This window comes from Rhincodon typus, chromosome 17 (genome assembly GCF_021869965.1).
Source record: "Rhincodon typus isolate 14 chromosome 17, sRhiTyp1.1, whole genome shotgun sequence".
In the NCBI taxonomy this organism is placed as follows: Eukaryota; Metazoa; Chordata; class Chondrichthyes; order Orectolobiformes; family Rhincodontidae; genus Rhincodon; species Rhincodon typus.
Genome location: NC_063348.1, coordinates 34,930,633 through 34,937,949, shown reverse-complemented (window position 1 = coordinate 34,937,949; position 7,317 = coordinate 34,930,633). Strand labels below are relative to the sequence as shown.

Sequence of the window (7,317 nt, the reverse complement as noted above, 5' to 3'; positions counted from 1 at the left end):
CCTTTTTTTTTTTTTTTGCTTTGACCAGCTAGTTTTAGAATCTTCCCACACTGCCACAGTAGTGTTGAACTGGTTTGATTGTCTTACTCCAGATTCCAGTAATCTTTGCTCTTTGCACTTCAGATTTTTTTTGTTCACTGTGTTGCTGATTCCATTCACCTGAATTGAATTGTCAGTGTTTGCAATAAAAACTAAAAGGGCTCCTGTGCAGCAGTAGTGACTGAGGCCAGACCAAGAGTCATTGTAGGTCAGTGATCATTACAATGATAGGTAAATGTTGTAACTTACTATAAATATCCGTCAAGGAAAACTTAAATTGCTTCCATGCACCTTTTTGGTTTCTTATGAACCATCTGGATTCTAGTTTTTTGAAAATATTGCAGTAACACACAAGACTAGGTTTTAATGGGCAAGGCACTTAATGTTGCAAATAGTCTGAAATAAATGTGGTAGATTTACACAAAACAAACTCAATAAGAATGAGGAGGGATAAGACGGTCTATCCTTTTAAAGGTTGTGCAGGCATTATACATACTCCTTTATTTTGAAGGCTGTTAAAACAGCAGGTTCCTAGCCTTTAAGTAGAAGCAAGGTCTGAATTTTCAATTGAGAAGGCTCGATTGACTTTTTTTAGAAATGCTGAGAAGTCCAGTTACAAAAGTGCTGTTTTCACTAATGAAAGAATCAATTTTTGGAGCATGATTAACACCAGAGGGGAGTTTAAACTTTGAGGCTAGTCTAAGGGGATTTTGGTGGTAAATTCCAAAAATAAAGAATTAGGATTGTTGAGCAATAAATGAGTATCAATTCTAAAGTTGAGGCACTTTCACCTTTTTAATTTCCTTTGTCAGCAGAAATAATTAACAATTTTCCTTGTGCTGAAGGGGTGTGAGATTTCTGAAATAACCCTGCACCTGGCCAGGTGATTGTCAAGATTGTCAACCTTCCAAAGGAAATCTTTTAAGAGACATGAAACAAGTGGAGGAATGGAGTTCACAATTTAAAAATTTGTCTTGTATTAACTGAGTGTTAAGAATTCATAGAGTCTTGCAAGTTCACATAAGGGCAATTGAGTTACAGGGAAATTGCAAAAAAAATAGTATTGGTAAGGTCACAGTTGGAGTACTGCATACAATTCTGGTTGCCCTGCTATAGGAAGAATGCCATGAAACCAAAAGATGGTAACATTGTTGTAAATCTTTCACTAAGACTAAAAAGTGAGTTATGTAGAGAGGTGTGATAGGTTGGGTCTTTCCTCTCTGGAGCTAAGGATGCGACCTTTTTATAGAGGTTGATAAAATCACAGGTATAGATAAGGTGAATAGCCAAGGTGTTTTACCCAGGTAGGGGGGTCCAAAACTAGAGGGTATAGATATATAATGAGAACAAAGATTCAAATGGGACTTGAGGAGTAACTTTTTCACAAATGGTGCATTGTATGGAATGAGGTGGTGGAGGTGGGTACAATTACAACATTTAAAAGACACTTCAACAAGCACATGGATAGGAGGATTTGAGGTAACCTGGTTAGCATGGATGAGTTGGGTTGAAAGGGCTGTATCCATACTGTATACTTCTGCTCCCTCATGGTAAAGCACCAGATCCGCGCCTCCTGAACTTGAGAGAAACTGCTCATTAATTCATTATTCAAAAGCTTACCTTTTGGAAGTTATATGCACCTGGGCATCAGCTTCAGTAAAGTGCACTCGCTCTCCTTCCTGAAATAATTCATATACAGAGCTAGCATGTAACATTACTCCATGTTATTTCCAGACTTTTTAAACACCCCCTCCAAATAAACACACAACATATTTGAATTGGCAATCATTGAAATGAGTTGGAAAAGGACAGCACCAAAAGGTCCACCGTGCAGACGAGGCCTCTGTTCACCATTATCAAATGGTAATAGTTCTGATTGAAGGTCAGTAGTGAGGGAATGCTGCATTTGTTATTAACCTTCTTATTGATCCTATAGAGCAGTATCCCTTCAGCACTACCTTTCCCATTGCTTAGGACTGCCCCTCCCGTATTGCTGACTGTCTTGTGTAGGACTTTCTCAGTATTGCCCCTCCGATTGTACGGTGTCCTTTGAGCAATGCAATGGTTCTTCAGTAGTGAACCTGTGATTTGCATTACTCCTGCAGTTCAAACCCACCAACAAGGCAATACTTAACTAATTTGTGAAAATAGAAAATGAATTCAAATGGAATTAAATTTTGTTAGATAATTGAGAGTACTTATACGAGGAACATGAGGTTGCAGGTAAGCTAGTGATTAGAAAGGCAGAGGAATATAGGAACTGGAGCAAGCCATTCATTATAATCATGGTTCATTAAACACTTTTTAATGATTTTTCCTCACCCCATCCCCTGACTATGTATGGTAGTGGTACTCCAGAAATTTATCAATCTCTACCTTTTTAAGCATACTTAAAGATCGAACCGGACAACCCTCTGAGGTTGAGAATTCCAAGTGTTCACAACCCTCAAGTAAAGTAGCTTCTCATCTCAAACCTCAGTGGCATCCCCTGCATTTTAGACTCCCAATCAGGGGAAACGACTTACTTGAATCTACCTTGTCTATCTCTGAGCATTTTGTAGGGTTCAAAGAGACTACCCCATTTTTTTTTTTGAAACTAGAGAATACAGGCCCAGGTCACAACACATTCCCACCATCCTGGCAACAATTCTGCTCAACCCTCATTGCAACCTCTCTACGGCTGTATGATATCTTTCCTTAGATAAGGAGACCAAATCTACACACACTACTCCAGGCATGATCTAACCAGCCTCTTGGTCTTTATTTTAAGAATAAAGGAAGTTTGCTACAATTGTACATGGCTTTGGTCAGGTGGAACTTGGAATACTGCAAAGTTTTGGTCTCTGTCTAAAGAAGGATATACAGCATTTGCCTTGAGGCTGATACAGCAAACGTTGGCTTGCTTTCTTCATGGGATTAGTGTTGACTTTTAATATTGAGAGGCTGAATGAATTGGGCTTATACCCTTTTAATGTTTACAAGAATAGGTAAATACTGAAGCTTATTTCCTCAACTGGGGAGTTGAGAACTTGGGGGCACAGTCTCAAAGTGAGCTGTCAATTATCATAAACTTAAGCGAGGAGAAATTACTTACTGTAAAGGATCGTGAACCTTTGGAAATGTCTGCACCAAGGGGTTATGAATGCTCCATTGTTGATTATATTGCAGGCACAGATAGATAAAAGTTTTGATCGCTCAGGGAGCTAAGGGAAATGGGCAGGAAAATAGAATTGGGAGCAAGGGGGTCTGAATTGCCTACTTGCTCTGCTCTGCAATTTAATAGATTGTAGGTGATCTCATCTTGGCCTCAACTCCACTTTCCTCATTGCAACATACATTCCCACCTATTTTCATATTGTTGAATGGCCTTCTCCTATACTGTAACATTCTATGATTTTATATGTAAAATTGGCTACAGTAGATTCTACCATTGCGTCCAAGTCATTACAAGATTGTAAATAATTTAGGCCAAAGGACCAAACCCTGTGGCACGCTATTACGTCGTGCTAACCAGAAAAGACACATTTATCCTAACACTGCTTTCTGTTTGTTAGCCAATCCTCGATGCAAGCTAATAAATTAACCATAATCCCTTGTGATCTTAGCAGCCATGATCATATTGAATGGGGGAGCAGGCTGAATAGTCTACTTTCTGCTCCTATTTTTTCTCTTTCAATGAGCCAGTGCAGAACTGATGGGCCGAATACCTTCTTTCTATGTTGTCCTGTGATTCTATAATCACATCCGACTTAGACTTATTTTTGGAAGAAATCATTTTAATAATTACAGATCCTGAAACATATATTATTAAGCTTACCACAAAACTCTTCGGAGTCCTGTCATTTGTTCTTGCAACACAGCTGCTGGTCACATTCTGTCCTGCACAGCAAGTAAGTCTGGAATTTGGCTTGACACTGGAGACAGAAGAAAGTAATCATATTTTATCATTCAGTCCAGAGATGTGGGTGCTATGGACAAAGTTGACATTTCTTGTCCATGCCCAGCCCTCCCAAAGGAGAGGCACTGAACTGCATTCTTGAACCACTGCCATTTTCTTTTCTTTCTTGACGTGAGCACCACTGTTTAGATCCACATTTGTTGCTAATCCCTAATTAGCCTTGAGAAAGTAGTATTGAGCCAGCCCCTTAAACCTCTCAAAAACCTTGATGCAACTGATTGACTCCTAATGACCTTGGAAATTTCATGGCAAAGCAATCACATTCAGTGAGAGTCTGGAGAGATCAGGAACACCAGGTTCCCTTTCCTGACAGGCATTAATGAGCCAGTTGGAGATTTTACGATATTCTGCCAGCAAGCTGTCACTTTTACTGCTTTGTATTTCCAGGTGGAAAAATGAAAAAGGAAAGGATGGTGGAAGAGATAGTGAAGGACTTGGATGGCCTCTTTCAGAGAGTTTTGAGGGACTGCAGAACAGGATCAATTGAAGCAGATTGTTAGATGAAGTCAAGACTAAGAGAGTGTCAAAGCTTAAAGGAAGAGATTGAGAACAGAGGACAGGAGAAACACCCTCACCCAGAGCAAGATGAGGATATGGTGTTTGAGGCAGGAACTATTGTCAGTGTTTGGGATGAGCTAGATGCAGGAAAAGGATGTTGGAAAGATATAGAATAAGGGACAGTAAAAGTGATTAGAACTATTTGTTCATGTGGAGGGTAAAGGCCAATGTGGACTGTATGGGCCCAATGGCCTCTTTCTCTGACAGAAGTTTACCCAGAGTGGAGAGAAGGTTAAAACCTACAGCTTTATTTTTTTCTTTCAGCCTTCTCTTGACTCCTCAGCATGTCATTAAGGATATTGTGTTTCTGATGCCACAGCTCACACTCCTTGCTCTTCTCCTCCTTCTCGTGCTCTGCCAGCCTCCGATATCTCTCTGTCTCAAATTGTAGTCGGATGGCTTTATCAGAGGCCTCTTCAGCTGCTCATCTCAAAACAGCTTCTCTGCCAGAACAACAGAGTTCACAGTGTTAAAAAAAGAAAGGAAGGAGCCCGTTTTTATACAGACTACCTCCAGATATTTCAAATCATTTCACACAGTGACTTCCTCAGGTCCTTAAAATAATGTCAGGAGCTCGATAATGTCCACCTTAGGTATCAGAATTTTTTTTTCTATTCAATAATGGGATACGTGTATCACTGGCCAGGCAGCATTTATCATCCATCCCTAATTGCCCAGAGGGCAGATGAGAGTCAACCACATTGCTGTAGATCTGGAGTCACATGTAGGCTAGACCAGGTAAGGATGGCAGTTTCCTTCCCTAAAGGACATTAGTGAACCAGATGGGTTTTTATGACAATCAACAATGGATCACAGACATCATTAGATTCTTAATTCCAGATATTTTTATTGAATTCAAATTCTACCATCTGCCGTGGTGGGATTTGAACCCAGGTCCCCAGAACATTATCTGGGTCTCTGGATTAACAGTCCAGCAATGATACCACTAGGCCATTGCCTCCCCATATCATCTTGGATATCTCATTGAAAGATACAACCTCCAACAGCGCAGCATTCCATTAGTACTGTCCCTCTGACTGTTCAGTATACTCTCAGTACTGTCCTCTGTCAGTATTGTTAAGGATAAAGCACTCACTCACAGTGGGTTGGAGATGGGAGAGGGGGACACAGTTGCTGGTGAGGTAAGAAATTGGCACAATGAATGTCTGAGACCTTACAGCTGATGAGTTCTTGCGTGAACAGCAAATGGTGCTTGTGGGATAATGAAGAGACAGAGGGAGGGGAAAGGGAGAGTTAGAGTGAGGAGATGAAACGGCAGTGATCTTCAAAATACCAGTAATGATCAGTTGTACTCACAGAAATAGGAGGTAACAGAAAAACCCAAATCTGTCTTTGAGTTTGGAAACTTCTTCAAGCAGCTCCTTGCTTCTAAGCATCTCTGTCTCTCTCAAATTGCAAGTTGCTGATTTCTTCTGACTTCAATTGGTTTTCCCTTGTACTCCGATCCAACATTGATTTGCTTTCTAAGTATTTTCTCTGTCACTGTTAATCGATGTTGTACGTCTCTTAGCTACAGAACAAATACAGTTCTCTTTAGCCCCAAAGAAATTAATCAAAACTACAATCTGGCAATGTTATGGGGTTCAGGAGTCTAATATGAGTGAATTCAGTATCAGGCTTAAAAGGAGGAAATATGGGATCCAAAACCAAGGGGAAAAAAATTAAAAAATTGGAATTCAAAAATAAACAAGATTGTCTGGTAATTTATCTCATTGCTGTCGGTGGGAGTTGGTTGCCTCCACTCCTACATTACAATAATGATTACATGTCAAAAATACATCATTTAATATAAAGCACTTTTTGGAAAGGGTGTTAAATACAAGCAAGCTGTTTATTTCCATTATTGAAAAGGTAAGGAAGATGTTTGCTGAAATTGTTGCGAAAAGTCAGTCACCAACAGTGCAATGATTAAGGATATAAATAGTGGACGCCAATACAAATACATAATACTTACAGGATAAAGGGGATCTTCTGAGCTGAGAACATTAATGAAAGTTGGTACAAATTGATTTGCATGGCAGCTGGGATGGAGGGACTGTGCAATGTTGAGAAACTGGTCAAACACCAAAAAGTAATTCTTGGACAAACAGTTTGATTGAGTGTTTATAGGATCATAAAATAGTTACACAGCCTAGAAGGAGGCCATTCAGCCTGTATTGTCATTATGGTCCTCTGAAAGGGCAATTCACCCTGTCCCACTCCCCTGCATTATTTTTCTCATTAAGTAAGTATACTGCTCTTTTTTCAAAGCCATGATGTAGAAAGATTGTGTCGGAAATCTTATGTCCGGCACGGTCACAATGTGACCCAGTGCAGCTGACTGACCATGATCGGTAGCTCAGTACTGGGGATATTAGCCTGAGAGAGGTCACTGATATCGGAGCAGATTGCCAGTGGATTTGCAGGAGGCATCACTGGCACTAATCCCAGACTAACTCCCATCGCATGCTGTCTCCTCATAGCCCTGTATCTATCCCAAACTAACCCCATTCTTTCTCCTCATGGTTTTACAACTCCTGATCTCTGACAATTTAAATTAATCATTCCTGTGTTAGACTCCCCAATCAGACGAAAGAAGAGGGTGGGAGAAGGAGAGGAACAGAGAGGAGAGGGACGAGTGAGAGGAGGAGAGGGGAGAGTGAGTGAAGGAGAGGAATTCAGAGAGGAGAGGAGAGGAATTCAGAGAGGAGAGGAATTCAGAGAGGAGAGGAATTCAGAGAGGAGAGGGGAGAAGAGGGCCA

General features: G+C 40.4%; 1 long non-coding RNA gene across 1 annotated transcript; it reads right to left on the bottom strand.

The window, feature by feature from the left end:
* Window positions 1–1,675: 1,675 nt before the first annotated feature.
* Window positions 1,676–4,923, bottom strand: LOC125485222. The gene is made up of 3 exons (XR_007263960.1): window positions 4,799–4,923; window positions 3,857–3,953; window positions 1,676–1,718 (listed from the first exon to the last, which is right to left on the bottom strand). It is a non-coding gene; the product is annotated as an uncharacterized LOC125485222 (long non-coding RNA).
* Window positions 4,924–7,317: the final 2,394 nt, after the last annotated feature.